The sequence below is a fragment of the Pleurodeles waltl genome, chromosome 4_2, assembly GCF_031143425.1.
Source record: "Pleurodeles waltl isolate 20211129_DDA chromosome 4_2, aPleWal1.hap1.20221129, whole genome shotgun sequence".
NCBI lineage: Eukaryota > Metazoa > Chordata > Amphibia > Caudata > Salamandridae > Pleurodeles > Pleurodeles waltl.
The window spans coordinates 289,793,238-289,810,789 of record NC_090443.1 but is presented as its reverse complement, the minus strand read 5'-3'; the positions used below and the strand labels follow the sequence as shown (position 1 = coordinate 289,810,789).

Below are 17,552 nucleotides of genomic sequence, written 5' to 3'. Positions count from 1 at the left end.
TAGCTCTTAACTGTGTTTAGCTCAGGTGTTCCTTATGCTGAGTGATGGTCATTCTCCTGTAGCAAAGACCTTCCTGGTGTTAGTTAACATTCTGCCTTGGGATAGCACACACAGGTAATAGGAGAAGTTTTGAAATTGGACCTGGTTGATGGAGGCCTGGGACTGCCAGACCTATATTTATACTACTTAGCCAGGTTACTACAGTATGCAGTCCGGTGGTGTGAGGATGCTCCCAATTGGGAAAAGGATTTGTTAGCTGGCTCTGTGTGGAACGCCTCCCGCATGTACTAATGGGTGGCTCTGAGGTTCCGCAGGGTGCCCCCTATCTGGTGGAGCAGGTGTCGAGAGCTTGGGAGAGTGTGGGAGTGCGGTGGTGCGGGTTCTACGCAAGGCCCCATACGCACGCCTGCTGCCACTATTGTGGGTCCGACCTTTTGCCAAGGCTGCTGAGGTGATGGATTTTGCGAAATGGTGTGCAGGGGGTTGCAATAATGCAGGTGACTTGTTTCATAATGGCACGTTCATTACAAGGGATGAGGCAGAATCCCTGTTTGGAATAGGTCCAAGGTAGTTCCTGCAGTAAGCAAATATCTTGCAGACGGTCCGAGTTATTTGGACGTCCTTTCCGGAAGAGCCAGTTGAATCTCATCTCCTGGCGACAATACTGGATCCTGGAGGTGACCGCGGTCTCCTGTCCCAAACTTATAAAGCTCTTAAGGGTGATAGACTAACTGGTACTCAGGGGAATAGAGACCGTTGGGAAGCTAGCCTCGGAACGGCGCTTATGGATGGGGAATGGCATAGGGCCTGTTCTCTGGTGCAAGATGCGACTAGCAATGCTAGATTTAAGTTGACACATTTCTATTACTTGCATAGAGCATACCTGAAGCGTCAACGCTTAAATGGAATATTTCCCTCAAGGCCTGATAGTTTTGGCAGTTGTGGAGTACCGTCTGCTTCATTTGATCACATGGCGTGGGTCTGTGGCTCTGTCCAACCTTACTGGTATCGAGTGGTAAAGACGCTGAAGGATGTGACGGCTGTGAGAGTGCAGGAGATGATGAAACACAGCGTGCTGGGCCTGATCCCAGTCACACAAAAAGGGTCATAGAATGGCGTATAGATTCGCACAGTTGGGGCTTTTATTGGCAAAAAGACGCACTGCGATTCAATGGGCCAGCCTGCACCCCCTGCTGCATGTTACCTGGCTGAGTGATTTAGCTGAAACGGCTACCGCGGAGGAATGCCGCTTGCGAAAGGTTCGATTGGATGAGCATGCTGACTGGGATTTGGAGATCTGGCGTACCATGATTAATGAGTTAGCTGGTATGCAGGAGAGCGAGGGAGAAGGTCCTTTAACAGATTAGTCTGCTCGTTGAGTCCTGGTCATGGTCGGGCCCTTGGAGGACTGGGTTTGGAGGGTTATTGAGGCATGGATGAGAGTTTTGGTGATCATGGTAGGGTGTGCTTACAGCCTTTGCTTTGTGAAGGGAGTCATCATGAGTGAGCCCCCCCCACTCCCTCCCCTCGGTTCCTGTTTTGTTCTGGGATGCTGCTGCGATACCTCCCCGGGCATCCCCTGAACCGCATATGCTTATTGCACTGGATGAATGATGTTCATTCGTAGCGCTGTCTTCTGGTTTGTCGATGCTTACTATAATTACAGTGTGCTGCTGTTGGTTAATGTATTGAAATGTACTGCACTGACTCTGTAGGGGTGGGCACTGCTCTATCAGTCTGCTTGTGGAAGTTTTAGTGGTTGGGTCGACCTAGCCTAATACCGTTAATGTCTTATCTCTTCATGCACGCTAAGTTAGAGCAAAATGTGTATACTCAGATATGGAGTCTCTAAACTGTTACTGACATTGAGTGTGCGATTGGACTGATATCCCCCCCCAAAAGCAATATGGTATAATGTAGTACATAGTTGTATGTGTTCGAATGCATAAATAAACAATTTAAAAAAAAAATACTTAAGCCATGAAATGACGTGACTATTCTCAAAATATATCTACTTTGATAATGTGTTTGTACAAAATACCAATCAAAAACAATCCTGCATGTACGAATCTTGAAAATATGTAGGTCACTACTGCTAGAACTAGTAATGACATAAATATACCATACTGCCAACTATAGACTCTTAAATACAGTATTGTTGTTGGTTTGCATTTTGTACTAACAGGGGTTACTACAGCCCGACACCCCGGACATATTGTTTGGGGTCAAGGACAACAAGTTTTCATGTTTATTTTGTCCTGGAGACAAGTAGATCCAACCCGCTGCAGCACAAACCATTTGGCTGCCAGTTTTCAGGGAAGGAAACTATCTACAGTTGAGGTCATATTTGTGCTGATATGTTAATGCTGTTCTAATTTAGATTTATGGTTTATTAATGCAAAGCCTTTATTATTAGGGTAAGCGCTCTAAATATTAGTTGCAAGGTCACACAGCACTACTGACAGGGGTTCCAGCAAAAAGAAAAATGTGTACATACATTTGAAAACTTTAACAGTCCAAGGATACGTATAATGCTCCCAGAATGCTCTCTAGTATTACTTTAAAATATTCATAACGAAAAATCAGTGTAACCATTTTCAACAAGCTTATGGGAAGCATGAAAATAAACAAGCACTGGCAAAACCAATCTGCCACTGGTAGTCAGTCTTTTGGTTTTGTCAATGCATGTCTTGTTTTGACATGGCTTTATAACACTTTATTGTTGTGGGAGCTGCCAGGCCTTCACCATTGTAACACACATTGGCAAAAAGCAACAAAAAAAGATTTGGGCTCAAAAAGCACACATTGCCACAGTAGTTCCTGGCACTGAACAAAACTATTTGAGCTCCAATATGCTCTTTGCGGAAGAGCAGAATGCCATCACTCACAGTAAAGCCAGCAAATAAATGGATAGAGAGAGAAATATAATTTGAACAATAAAACAAAAAGTCTTGGTTAACGCCAGATCTAATTAGGGGCCCAATTCTTTAAAAAAGTCACAAAAGTGCACCTATGGTGTATGTCTTTGCATTAGTGGCTTTCGTGAATTCACAAGAATTTACAAAAGTAGACCAGGAAAAAGTACTCCTAGAAAATATTTGTGAACTGTATTTTAGCATGAGCAAATAAGCATGCGTAGATTTGCTCATGCGAAAAACTATTGTGCGTTAACAAGTTCACTTTTCCTCCAACCACTTTTTTCCCCAACCCTGGAAGAAATTCTACTTCTGCCCTTGTCATGAGTAAATTACCAAGTTTTCTCAGTGTGGAAAAAGATTAGATAAGAGCTGGTGACAATCATTAAAACATGGAAAGTTAAAGGGTTGCACAGCCTCAAAGGCATTCCAGCCCTGGAACTATTGTTACTGATTCCTCCAGCCACAGTATGTAGCTCTGCAGAAAGGTGGCAAAATAAGGAAAGTGCTATATTAGGGCTTGAAATTGCTAGTACTAGAACTGGCATAATCAGACAGGCTATTATCAGAGCTATTACATAATGAGATTGCTGCCATAATTAGTCACTGCACTACATGGCCTTAAAGGAACAAGTAGATTTCTTTTATACAGGACAAGAAGGTTTATAAAGCAACCTGTTCCACGGACAAGTAAATATTTTGTTAAATTCCACACCCCTTTACAAACGCAATAACTAAGGCAGATATGTATTGAGAATGCCTGCATGGTTCTAAGGCTTAATCACAATTATATGCTTAGATTTGTAATACACATGTTGAATATTCTGGGCCACTGGAATTGTGTGGCAGTACATGACCAAATTATGTGGCATGGTTACCAAATAATGCAGCAAGAAATGGCAAATTATGCAGCATAAGGCAGGACATTTTGTGATAGTATTACTTCATTATTTTGATATTTTTTACATGTGGTAACACTGTCTGTGCAAATATTTCACCTTGTAACTATATGTTTAACACCCAAACACAGCAATAAGCAGTTAAATGACCAGCCGACATTTGCAGAGGGCTTTTAAGTGTTGCTATGCATCTAATAACTTGGAATCCATTTGAGCTAGAAATAATTTTTTGGTTGAAATCTGCAGATTATGCAGCAGATGATGGATTCCGTGGCAAACACAGCAAATCCATAAATATGCAGAAAACATTGCAGTTGCATAATCACATATTCCAATGACCCTGAATATATTTTCCAATATAAAGCTGTGTAATGGATATTTTGTTATGTTTTATTTTACAGACTTGATGAAGGTCTGCCTATGTAGGACCAAACAAGTTGGCTGCTATGCGTACCACGGAAAAATTAACACGTCATCATAGAACAAGGCATTTCACTTTTTCCATCATTTGGACACTTACAGTAATATAAACACTGGCTGTTGAGCCTTGGTGATGATTCCACAAAAGATTATATGTAATTGATAAACGTTAAGGTTGCCTCTCCACCTCTGCATGGATTTCCCATTTTAGGGCTCATGGAGATAGCAAATATCGTATATAGGACTCAAATGTGTGTTCTGCTTAGTGCTGTACTGTGACTGCATTTTATTTTGCTAAAAGACAAGCACTGGGATAGACACTGAAGTTATTGTGCCTGTTGGCTGATTGATGATCACTGGGCAGCTAGCACTCGCATTCGCTCCCTGAGAAGAATGTAACTGCTCACCCTTGGTATCCTGACAGTCAAGGATGGAAGGAGTTGGACAGCCGCAGTAGGAAGGGTTCCAAGACCCAGAGGAAAATAACCTCAACCTCCACAGTAGGGGACCGGCAGCCACTGTCTGTCCTGTATGCTCCCTACACCCACCTACAATGGGTCTAAAATAAATAAATACAATTCTTATTAAAAAAAAGAAAAATCACCTAGATTCTCTTACCGCTTTCTACACATGCAAAGGTGAGCCCTTAGACCAAAAGAACTACCTTGAAACCACCATACCTGACAAAGGCTTTCACAGTGCATTGAATAAATCTATTGGTGCAGCTGACCTTAAAAAGGAGACAACATTTAAGACTAAGGATTGGGTACAGATAGTCTAAACATATACAAAACAGACATACCCTGTGAAATTTACTACCACTCTAATGCATAGTCACGTCATAAGGTCGCAACCAGCACCTGAAACATGAACTGTCAGGGGCGGAGTTCAAGAATTTAAGTGACCCCATAAGAAACCTCTGAGATATTTATCAACCGTGTTCAACTGCACAGTCACTCAACACCACTCTCTATGTACTTTCCCCAGGCCACACTTGCGTTTGAGCCTGAAATCAGACCCATGGATCATATGGATACAACCTAGGGCAGAGATTTTCATGCCCATACCACTCTTCTCAGAGGTTCTTGCAATCGGTGTACGCTACTCAACATGACTTTAGTATATTTGTTACATTTGTTGCAAAGTATTGACTTTATAACAGTTATTTAACTCTCATCCACCCCAAAAGTCTGTGGACTCAAGAAAGGTAGCTGCTTGGTTGAAAACTGAGTTTGTCAGTTTTCATATAAGGTTAAATTATGTTGCTGTTTACACATACAAACCAACATCTGTCTGCCACATTCACAGCACTGAAATAATGGACATCACTATAAGACAGAAAGTGGAGCAATGTCTAAAGGTGAAAAGATGTGATGGTGAGCATTCTGCCCAAGGACTGTTTACATCACACTCCATAAATCATGGCAAAACCTATGTCCTGAATCTCCTTGGTCTCTATGCAGCATTTACCAATAAGGACCAAAATATGTGTCACATACTCAAATCACCCTGTAGAATTGGTGGGACAAAACTAACATGCACTGAGATGGACTGTGTCTCTTGCAGCTTGCAACAATGGTCAGCAACGTTCCCTATGTTTTCAAAAGCAACATGGTTAATTTCACAAACATATTTAGGAGTAACAAAACTGCTGTACCACATATACCAAATTAACATCAACGTGCCAAACGATATGGGAAACCATCATCCCATCATTAAATGCTTCACACATATCCAACGAGTCTAAATGGTTTTTGCTTCCATGGATGGAAAACTGAGGTTGGTGCTAGTAACGGACCAGTGTCCCTCTTCAATCAGTGTCAATCTTCCAGACACCCTTTGTCACCCATTTATCTGAAAATAAATGTGAGCGTTATCTTTGATCCTGATCTGCTTTTTGCCTCAGATCTATAGAGCAACCAAGAACCAGTTCCACCTGCACCTTATATGTACACACCTGACACTGCTTCTGACTAATCAGGTGATCATCCTTGTGGGACAAGAATGGCTCTGAAGACTGTGCTTCCCTGTCCTATGTTGATCTCCTGCCAGGTCCCTTGAAAGTACTGAATGTTTTCCTTATCTCTACCTCAGTGAACATGACAATCACACATGTCCAATGAGGGTCTTTCTGTTTACATGGATTGAGACCCTAGAGCTTGGCTCAGAAACCGAGGGTGCATGTATTGTGCACCCCTCTTTTTCAAAGAGTAGCTACTACCCTCTCTACCCAGACTGTGGTAGAATGGCAGTGATAGCAGTATTGATCTATACTCCAGGGTACCCATACCCCTGTACCATTTAGGGGGGGCAGCCAACCAGCTACATCCTTGTAAGTCTGTGCAGTCTCCCTTACTCAGGTTCTTTTTGACTCACTGGTTGTGGGATGTGTGTATTGGGAGCTAGTGGGTTCACTCAGTGAGGATGGTGAGCCACTGCGTCTAATATAATCAGAGCTGGTATCTGTTCTGCTGACATTCCTGGCCCCCCTGTGCCTCTATCTGTTTTTAGTAGAAGCTTGGTGGGTTGGAGTAGGCACTAGCTCTTATCTGTATTTAGCTAAGACTCCCTCTCCTTGGACGTCCCCTCCCTTTTTACTGGATGATGGTCAAGGCCTCCCAGTCTGGAGTTAATTAAATTCCTCTCTGTAGGACAGGACAGACAGGTACCACAAGACCTGGTAAATCCTTCCCGGATAGAATGATTATGCAGTGAGCATGCAAGTAATGGACTGGAGGGGTACCCAAGATGCTAGCGTAGCAGACCCCCTGACTGGGTTAGCCTGTCAATCAGGGAATTATAAAAGTATAGCCTCATTGGCTTGTTGGTTGTTCAAGGTTGTTCTCCTTTTCTGACAAGGTACCCAACAAGGGGTCATTGAGGAAGCCGAGATCCAGGAGTGGAGTCCAGAGGTTGGACTGCATTTTTCCTTTTAGACCCCCTGGATAGGGGTAGAACTGAAGAAGGTGTCTGGGTGATGGGTTACCAGTGAAAAGAATTTGCCAGAAGATGTTGGGCTTCAGCTTTCAAGCAGTATCCCAATAGAGATCGAACTGCCTGAGGCTTGTGGAGGCAATTTGTGCTTTAGGGCACAAGTAGACTTCAGACAGATGCTCAAGGTAAAGAAACACATGAACATCGAGGGAGATGGGGGAAGCTCCATGTTGGACTCATTTTTAGAGTATGGTGTAGAGAGTGAGGTACAAACTCTCTTCTTGTGGAGACCCCATCACATACAGCAACAGGATACTAGTGTAAACTTTTAGTTGGAGTAATCCCACTTAATTAACCTCCCACAGGCATATTTACGCTGGGTAGGTTCTCCTGTCCAAATAGGAAGGCACAGATGATGACAAACTAAGCCAGCGGATAGCCTTAACCAACAATCTTCTAGTGGTTGCTCGAGTGAGGCACTTCCTATTTTTTTAAGTTGTTTTTCCACTGGTGATTGACACCTCACTAACCTTTACACTACATACACACACACTCAGTGATACTATCCCTAAGTTATGTGGTACTGACTCTTACAGTTTGAAAGTATCTGAGGAGCCCTATAACAATGATTAATTTTTACTCTGGTTTTGGAGAATGGGGCAGTATAGGGTTTGACCCCTATCTGGACCCTTGACACCACCAGAGCGGTTTCCTTGCCAAGGAAGTGTGGGCACTTCTGTTGCTATGGGTGGTGGGACAGTGGGCGGACAAGGTACATTTTACCTCATATCAACTGATGAAACCATATCACTGAAAAGCAAGTATTGGTACTAATGCTCTATCTCTGAAGAATAACTATGTAGAACATGGTCTGTATAATACAATGATAACTGTTGTGTAGTGTTTATTGTTTAGGTGCTAAAATACTGTTTGGAGTCAGACCTATGGCCCAGAAGGTGACAGAGCCATCTGGGTTTCACTGTGTATCTTAGTTTTATGTGTAGTGTATTTTTTGTTGTGTGTATTAACGTTCTTTTCTTTTAGAAATTAAAGCACTGACTGGACATTGATCTTAATTACTGGTATCATGGTGTAAACTGTATTTTTAATGCCTAACCCACCTCACCTCCTCAAGTATTCCCTCTTAACTGTGGTCAAATCCCAAGCTGGCAGTTTAACTGGAAGAGAGGACTTCTAAACTTAAAATGGAAACTTTTTAACAACCTATGGACCAATGGAGTAGTATGCAGGAGTTCACACTCAACAAACCCTAACGGCTGCCCACTGGGCTGCTAAAGGAGAGGGATCCAGATCCTTAATAAAGCCATTTGACAGGAAGTCTAAAATCTAAAGGGGCCCAAGTAAGACAGGATCCAATTATTATTATTTTTTATAACAGGCTAAGAAATCATTCCAGTGGTTTTTCTAAGAGGACCTGGTTGAAAACTTTCTAGGCTTCTAAATTTATTTGTTCACCTGAGTACAACACCCCAAACTCGATCCTTAAAATTCCAGGTTATCGGACTTAGTTGTTTCAACTGAACACTGGAGAGGAAACTGAAGAGGGGGTGGAGACATTGGAAGGCAAACTAACCTCCCCTTGGACAGGACATATGAACGGTGTGGCCAAAAAGAGAAGGGGGCGCGGCAGGTTCACAGATAACCTCTCCCTATCAGAATCTTCTAAAGTACCCTTGGGAGAAGGGCAATCAGAGGGAAGGCATACAGATGACCCCTCGCCCAAGGAACTGACAGTACCCCAACTGCTCATGTCTGTGGACGAACAAAACTGTGGAGGTAAAGCATTCTGAGGGGAGACAAACATATCCATCCATGGGCACCCAAATAAATGACAAATCTGATGAAACTGTAAAAGTGCAAGATGGCACGACACTGATGAGGGCAGATTCTGACTCAAACTGTTGGTGTAAAAGTTCAGGGACCCCTGGATGTACAAGCCTTCAATGGGAGCACGTGTTTCTACCCATGAACAATATTGAGCCACCAGAGAGTGTAAATGGAATGATTTCATCCCCCGTTCTAGACCAAGAGTGTGAAGACATCACCAGAGTTCCTGGGCAATTTCCTGATTGACCTGAACTACAGTCTTGTACTGCTGACTGGGCAGGTCAACATTTTCAGAAGAAATTGGGTCCAACGGACCACCTATGTTGTTACAGCCACGAGATTCTGGACCTTTAACCAGAATCTCGCTGTTGTTGAAGACTTCTATAGAAACTTGCAAAGAGTCAACTGGAGAGACTGGAGCCAGTCCTGGAGGAGAAAAACACAACCCTTCTGTGTGTCGAACACTGCACAGCTGAAACACCGGATCTGTGCCGGCAACAGTTGGGACTTCAGAATACTCCGCTTGAAGCAGGTGGGTTGTTGCCATCACCACTTCCTGCACCTTAACAAAAAAGAGAAAGTAGAAATTAGCTAGTCTAAGTACAGAAAAATGATGAACCCCTTAAAGATGTAAGGAAGCCACCACAGGAGCCAGTATCTTGGTAAAAGCCCTAGGTGATGTTGACAACCCAAAAGGCAGCACTTGGAACTGGCAATCTCTGTGTTCACACAAAACCTCAGGACGGGCTGCCTGTTGGGATGGACTGGCACATGAAAATAAATGTCCTACAAGTCCACAGTTGTAAAAAGTCATCCCTATGAATTGAAAAGAAAATATCTGTTGAAGAGTTATCATTCAGAATTGTTCCAGGCGAACCCAGTGGTTCAAAGGCTTGAGGGACGGAAGGAACCATTGGGCTTTTTGACTAGAAAAAGGGTTGAAAGAAACCCCTTTCCATCTTCGTGACGCAGACAGGAATAATCGTCTTCTTTAAAAGTAGAAGCTATGTAGTTAGGTGTGGAAAAACTGATTTTGTGATGTCCCTTGCTAAGGGAGTTGTTCTGAACATTGAAACTGGGAGTTTCCTTGAAAAGAATCTGCTGACCCCCTGAAATTATAGAAAGAACCCAACAATCCTTTTCCTGAACATGCCACTGGGGAGCAAAACACTCAAGTCTGGCACCCACTGCCATATAGTCATTTGCTTTCTGTATCTTTTCCAGGCTGTCTGTGTGGTCGTTTTTTGCAGGGAAAAGCAGCTTCCCGACCTCAAACCTGGCTGCAAAAGGGAAAAGAGCATTCCACTTCCTGGCACTGCTGATTCTGTTTTTGAACAAAATACTTTTGCCAAGAAGAAGTTTGAAGGCTTTTAAAATCTTCTTTTCTTATGCAGATAGTGGAACCATCTCATTAATTTCATCACCAAACAGTTTTAACCCTGTAAATGGGAATTCTTTTAAATCAAAGATCACTGAGTTGTTTCAGGGACTTTATCCAAAGTGTACACAATCCAGCCACTGCTCTTGGAACTGGCAATCTCTGTGTTCACACTAAACCTCAGGACGGGTTGACTGTTGAGATGGACTGGCACATGAAAATAAACGTCCTCTAAGTCTAGAATTGCTAAAAAGACACCCCTGTGAACTGAAAAGGAAATATCTGTTGAAGAGTTTTCATTCTCAATTTTTCCAGGAGGACCCAGTGGTTCCAAGGCTTGAGGGAAGGAAGTAACCATCAGGCTTTTTGACTAGAAAAAGGGTTGAAAGAAACCCCTTTCCATCTTCGAGACGCAGACAGGAATAATCGTCTTCTTTAAAAGTAGAAGCTATGTAGTTAGGTGTGGAAAAACAGTTTTCGTGATGTCCCTTGCTAAGGGAGTTGTTCTGAACACTGAAACTGGGAGTTTCCTTGAAAATAATCCGCTGACCCCCTGAAATTATAGAAAGAACCCAACGATCCTTCTACTGAAAATGCCACTGGGGAGCAAAACACTCTAGTCTGGCACCCACTGCCATAAATTCATTTGCTTTCTGAATCTTTTCCAGGCTGTCTTTGTGGTCGTTTTTTGCAGGGAAAAGCAGCTTCCCGACCTCAAACCTGGCTGCAAAAGAGCATTTCACTTCCTGGCACTGCTGATTCTGTTTTTGAACAAAATACTTTTGCCAAGAAGAAGTTTGAAGGGTTTTAAAATGTTCTTTTCTTATGCAGATAGTGGAACCATCTAATTAATTTCATCACCAAACAGTTTTAACTCTCTTAATGGGAATCTGGTTAAACAAAGATCACTGAGTTGTTTCAGGGGCTTTATCCAAAGCATACACAGTGCAGCCACTGCTCCCCCTGGAGTGGTAGCTAAAGCCCACAAGTGTCAAAGGCAACATCAGAAAGAAATTGCAATTAGATTTCCAATTGGGCCAAAATTGTTAGAGGTCAGCTTTTTCCTGGAGACAATCAAGCAATTTCTGAAAATCCTTCAGCAGGAACTGAGAGGCGTAAGCCACATACGAGCTGGCCTGAATCCCAACATGGGCTGCCAAATAATATCTCTTAAGAGATGATTCAAGTTTTCTATCAACAGAGTCTGGCAAAGTAGTTTCTTCAGAGGAAAAGGATGATGAAGATGCTGTGAATGAAGGACAGAACTGAGTTAACCTTTGGTACCTGGGGAAATTCCTCCTCAAACTTTTCCACCAGATATTGTCTATGGAGAAAAAGAGGAAAGTTATGCTTGTCGACATCCTTCCATTATTTTAACACAATGTCCTTAAGGACATCATAGAAAGGAAGATCATCTGAGACAGTCTCACTGTTTTAGGGACAAAAAAAACATGTTCCCCGACTTCCTTGTGAGGAAACCCAAGTACTTCTCCAATGTGTTCAAGCATATCACATAGTGCATTTTCCTGCGCACAGTTACCCCTTGGAGAAGCATCGGGCTCTTCATTCTGTTCCAAGCATTGTTTCTTTAATTGTATATTATTAACAGCCTCATCAACAGTTTACCTAAATAAAATTAAATAAAAGCTGTAAATCTGCTTTAGAAATCTGGAATGTGTCATCATCCTCAGGCATTTCAATATATTTATGTTTCTCAGCATGTTTCCCAGTACCAACAGACTCCATCCTTCAAGGGAAAGTGGTCAGATTACGCCCAGCTATACTATATATTTATATTGTTTGCCAGACAAACAAATCTAAGAAACTAGACTTGGTTGCATAAACCAATCAATTAGCAGTCTTTTCTGATTATTACATGCTCACAGGTATAATGCCAATAGAATGAGCATACCTAAGAACGGGAGATATCCAAATGGCCCCTAAAATAAAAAAAGGCCCACTTGGGGCGCGCCACAGCAGCTCCTTGTTCAAGCCCAGCATGTGAAAGGGGAGAACAGTTGTGAGAGTTGTAGCATGTTCGCAGCGCAGGTGACCAAGTAATTAACAACAAGTCGCTGGCCCATCAGCAGCTTGTCCATTTGGCCACACTTATTTCTCTCAGTAATGCCGCTAATGCCTGTAGGGGTTACTCATGAATGTGGTATCAGCCCTGCTGTTACTGTGGTTCGTCCATCCCTCGACCAGGTGGTGCTTTTACAAACTCCCATGCTTGTTGTTTATGGGTGTGCATTGCTTCCATGCCACCCCTGCCTTCACTGAAGACAGCCTATTTGCCAAGTTTTGAGCGGAGCGATTGATGCACCAGTCTACCTGGCCCCAGAGTTGGGTTACTTTCTTGCCTGGGTGGATGAATGACTAACAGTTTGCCCATGATACCAAAAAAAAAAACATTTTCACCAGAAGCAGGGTACTAAAGTTGCATCAACAGGTTTCATTTTCAATTCAGTTTGTTGATTTACAACCTCTTTGACACAGGTGTCTGAGGCACATTCGCCTGATGCACCAGGAGAGGAGATGGGTGGGGGGGTGTCTAGGGGCACTCAGGTCCTACTGCCTTTAGTTGTGAAAGGTATTTAAGTGACTTTTTTTTTTAATGACAACAGTACCTTAAATTAAATATTAATTTGATCTCAAGGCGTATTTGTAATATTGGTAGTAGTTATCCATTGATCTCTCTGGGGCATATTTTCAGACTACAATCGCGCATTTTGGGGTGAAACTTCCAATAAAGCGAATATTCATGTTACTTCTAGGGTACCACTATCTTAAAAAGCACCTTTGTCTTTTTTTGCCAGTTCACGTTTGCACAGCATTGGCTTACCCCTTGCACACTCACAACAACATTGCTTTGAACCTCACAAACTGCGCTACTCATTTCAACATCATCAGGGATTCATATATGTCGGCGGCTCCCTGTTTTTTTATTTATTTTTAAATCACATTTTCTATATCAGTAATTGAATATGTGACACCTGATATCACCACCACATAATTGCTTAAATTCACATTTTACTCCACTTTCTACAGTTCTTACTCCTCCTATAGTGTAGCTTTAGGCATGATGTAATTTAGCTCAGTACCATTGTGGGTTTTGGGTGATGAATGATGTAATTTTGTAATGATGTAAGAGTGATGTAATTTTTAAAGTCATTAATTATGTTACTGGACATGTAATCTGGGCACAAAGTATAAGGAGGGAGCTTGGTTTGAATTGCTTATTTATTTCTATAGTTTTCAGTTCTGTGTTGTCACTTTGAGTGTTTTAACCGTGTGCCAAGTGTGTATGTGTTGTGCACATATAAAATGTGAGATGATTCTTGCCGTCTACCTCATGTGCTGCTTTCCCCCATAAACACCTACCCCTAAATGTTCCATGTTGCTACCTCATCCCTCAACCTAAATAATTTATTGCGTTTCCCAACTCAGTTATTTGCTGTTTATATTTATTATTTTTAATTTCGTTCTCCCTTACGTTAGTCTTTTGCCACCCATGCTTTGACTTCTTACCCCATCAAGGTTATGACACTAAATTAAGTGCTAACTACCCAAAATGGGTTTTGACCCCCAGGTCAGGGCTGGAAGGGGAATCGCTTCCACCCGGGACCCCCCTGACCCCCCCCTAGTGACATCTGATGACGTGCTGACCTCATCAGAGGTCACCTCCCATCGTGCTGGAAGCATGCTTCCAGTGCGATGTGGAAGAAAAATGCTTAGCATTTCTCTTCCGCTCTGAAGGAGGGTGCTGGCAGAGGCATGAAAGGAAAGGAAAGCCTTTCTGCTGCCCGATCGCATCAGCAGAAATGCCCCCTAGACACCAGGGATTTTTTTTTTTTTTTTTAAATGGACATGAGGGGAGCGGCCCTTTGTCAAGGGACCAAATAATTTTTATGCCCATCTGCCCCCGGGGAGGCATAAAACCCCTAGACATCAGAGATTAAAAAAAAATTATTTTATGTGTGGGGGGTGGCCCCTTAGGCAAGGGTCGCTCCCTGGGGGGCCAAATTGTTTTTAGGCCACCACTAGACGCCAGGGAGTTTTTTTATTTTATTATCCTTAACCATAAGGGGAGCGGCCCCTTGGGCAAGGTCTACTCCTCAGGGGGGCCAAATTGTTTTTAGGCCAGAAGCCACTAGACACCAGGTATTTTTTTTTTTTTTAATACCAACGCATAAGGGGAGCAGCCCTTTAGGCAAGGGCAGCTCCCCAGGGTTGGCAAAATATTTTTAGGCCTTTTCTGACCCCCCCCGACCCGGAGGCACATCGGCCTAATATAAGAAACCTCTAGACACAAGGGATATGTATATTTTTATTTACTTTATGTTTTTATTTATGGGGAGTGACCCATTAGGCAAAGGTCGCTCCCATGGGGGGCAAATTGTATTTAGGCCATTTCGGCCTATTTTTTGTTAGGGCAATTTGCCCCCAAGGGGGGCAGAAACCACCAGACACCAGGGAATGATGTGTGTGTTTTGTTTGGGGGCAGCTCCTTGGGCAAGGGTCACTCCCCATGGGGGCACATTACTGTTGGCCATATCTACCCCCCTTGGGGGCAGATTGGCCTATTTCTGGAAGGTCCACCTGCCCCCAAGGGGGGCAGAAAGCCCACCAGAGACCAGGGAAGATTTTTTTTCAAAATAAGAGGGTGGGGATATGGCCATACCTCTACCCCAAATAAATGTGGCCAAAGTTGTTTTGCCCACCAGTGGGCAGATGGGGCAATTACCCCAGATCCACACCCGAGGGTGGGGGGGGGTTTCAGAAAGTCTACTAGATGCCATGGAATAAAAAATAAAAAAATAGTGGGGTGGTGGCAACCAACCAATATGGGCCTGGTTATGCCCCCACCCCAACTGAAGGGGGTAACAGTCTTTCAGCTCTCCCCCGCACACTAAAACATCTTATCCCACAGCAAGCAAGAGGACATTTGATTATTTTGGGTCTTGGTTTTACATTTGGGCCATGAGAGCTTGGTAACTCTCAAAATCGTTCCACTTGGAATGGTGAGGGCTGCACTTTTTTTTTTACTTTGGGACGCTGCCATGGAGAAAAATCTACAAGACCTAGACACATCTGAAAACTAAACATCTGGTTGATTCCAGGGTGGTGTGCTTCACATGCACCCCGCACCATTTTCTTACCCACAATGGCCTGCAAACCTCCAACTTTGCTGAAGTCACACATTTTTCCCACATTTTTGTGATGGAACCTTCCGGAATCTGCAGGAGTCCACAAAATTCCTACCACCCAACATTGTCTCATCTATACCAATAACATTTCTGCTGCACCTGTCAGCCTAACAATGTTTTTCTTCAAACTGCCTTTTTGGACCCGCTTTGGTTCCTCCTCAATTTTGACATGTTTTTGTCTCTTCCCCGTCACAGGCACTTGGCCCACCTACACAATTGAGGTATTATTTTTAACAGGAGACCGAGGGGAATGTTGGGTGGTAGGAAATTTGTCCCAGTGCGGTGATCCCACACAGAAATGTGAGAAAAAAGTTATTTTTTAGCTAAATTTGAGGTTTGCTGAGGATTCTGGGTATGAAAACATTGGGGGATCCAAGCAAGTCACACCTCCCTGGACTCCCTCGGGTGTCTAGTTTTCAGAAATGTCTGGGTTTGGTAGTTTTCCCTAGATGGCTGCTGAGCCCAGGACCAAAACCCCAGGTGCCCCCACAAAAACAGGTAGTTTTTTTATGTGATAATTTTGATGTGTCCAGATAGTGTTTTGGGGCATTTCCTTTCGCGAGCACTAGGCCTAACCACACAAATGAGGTACCATTTTTATCGGGAGACTTGGAGGAATGCTGGGTGGAAGGAAATTTGTGACCCCTCTCAGATTCCAGAACTTTCTGTCACCGAAATGAGAGGAAAAATTGTTTCTTTGGCCACATATTGAGGTTTGCAAAGGATTCTGGGTAACAGAACCTGATGAGAGCCCCACAAGTCACTCCATCTTGGATTCCCCTAGTTGTCTAGTTTTCAAAAATGTGCAGGTTTCCTAGGGTTCCCAAGGTGCCGGCTGAGCTAGAGGCCAAAATCCACAGCTATGGACTTTGCAAAAAACCGCTCTGTTTTCTTTGGGAAAATGTGATGTGTCCACGTTGTGTTTTGCAGCATATCCTGTTGTGGGCGCTAGGCCTACCCACACAAGTGAGGTACCATTTTTATCAGGCGACTTCGGGGAATGCTGGATGGAAGAAAATTTGTGGCTCCTCTCAGATTCCAGAACTTTCTGTCACCGAAATGAGAGGAAAAAGTGTTTTTTGGCCAAATTTTTAGGTTTGCAAAGGATTCTGGGTAACAGAACCTGGTCAGAGCCCCATCTTTCTCTACATTTTTCCCTTCCAAATGTAAGATAGTGTGTAAAAAAGACATCTATTTGAGAAATGCCTTGTAATTCACATGCTAGTATGGGCACCCCGGAATTCAGAGATGTGCAAATAACCACTGCTTCTCATCACCTTATCTTGTGACCATTTTGGAAATACAAAGGTTTTCTTGATACCTATTTTTCACTTTTTATATGTCAGCAAATAAATTGCTGTATACCAGCTATAGAATGAAAACCCATTGCAAGGTGCAGCTCATTTATTGGCTCTGGGTACCTAGGGTTCTTGATGAACCTACAAGCCCTATAAATCCCCCAACCAGAAGAGTCCAGCAGACGTAAAGGTATATTGCTTTCAAAAATCTGACATTGCAGGAAAAAGTTACAGAGAAAAACGTGGAGAAAAAAGGCTGTTTTTTTAACCTCAATTTCAATATTTTTTCATTTCAGCTGTTATTTTCTGTAGGAAATACTTGTAGGATCTACACAAATTACCCCTTGCTGAATTCAGTATTTTGTCTACTTTTCAGGAATTTTTAGCTTTCCGGGATCCAGCATTGGTTTAACACCCATTTCTGTCACTAATTGGAATGAGGCTGAAACCACAACAAATAGTAAAAATGGGGTATGTCCCAGTAAAATGCCAAAATTGTGTTGCTGCTACTGCTCGAACAGCCAGGTCTTGAGAAGCTTCCTGAAGGTAAGGAGGTCTTTGGTCTGACGCAGGTGGGTGGGAAGAGTGTTCCACGTTTTGGCGGCGAGGTGCAAGAATGATCTACCGCCGGTTGTAGTTCTGCGAACGTGTGG

General features: G+C 43.1%; 1 protein-coding gene across 1 annotated transcript in view; it reads right to left on the bottom strand.

The window, feature by feature from the left end:
• SLC25A38 (solute carrier family 25 member 38) overlaps nt 1-17,552 on the bottom strand; it is a 286,840-nt gene that overhangs the window by 257,450 nt on the left and 11,838 nt on the right. The gene's annotated exons all lie outside the window — the stretch shown is intronic.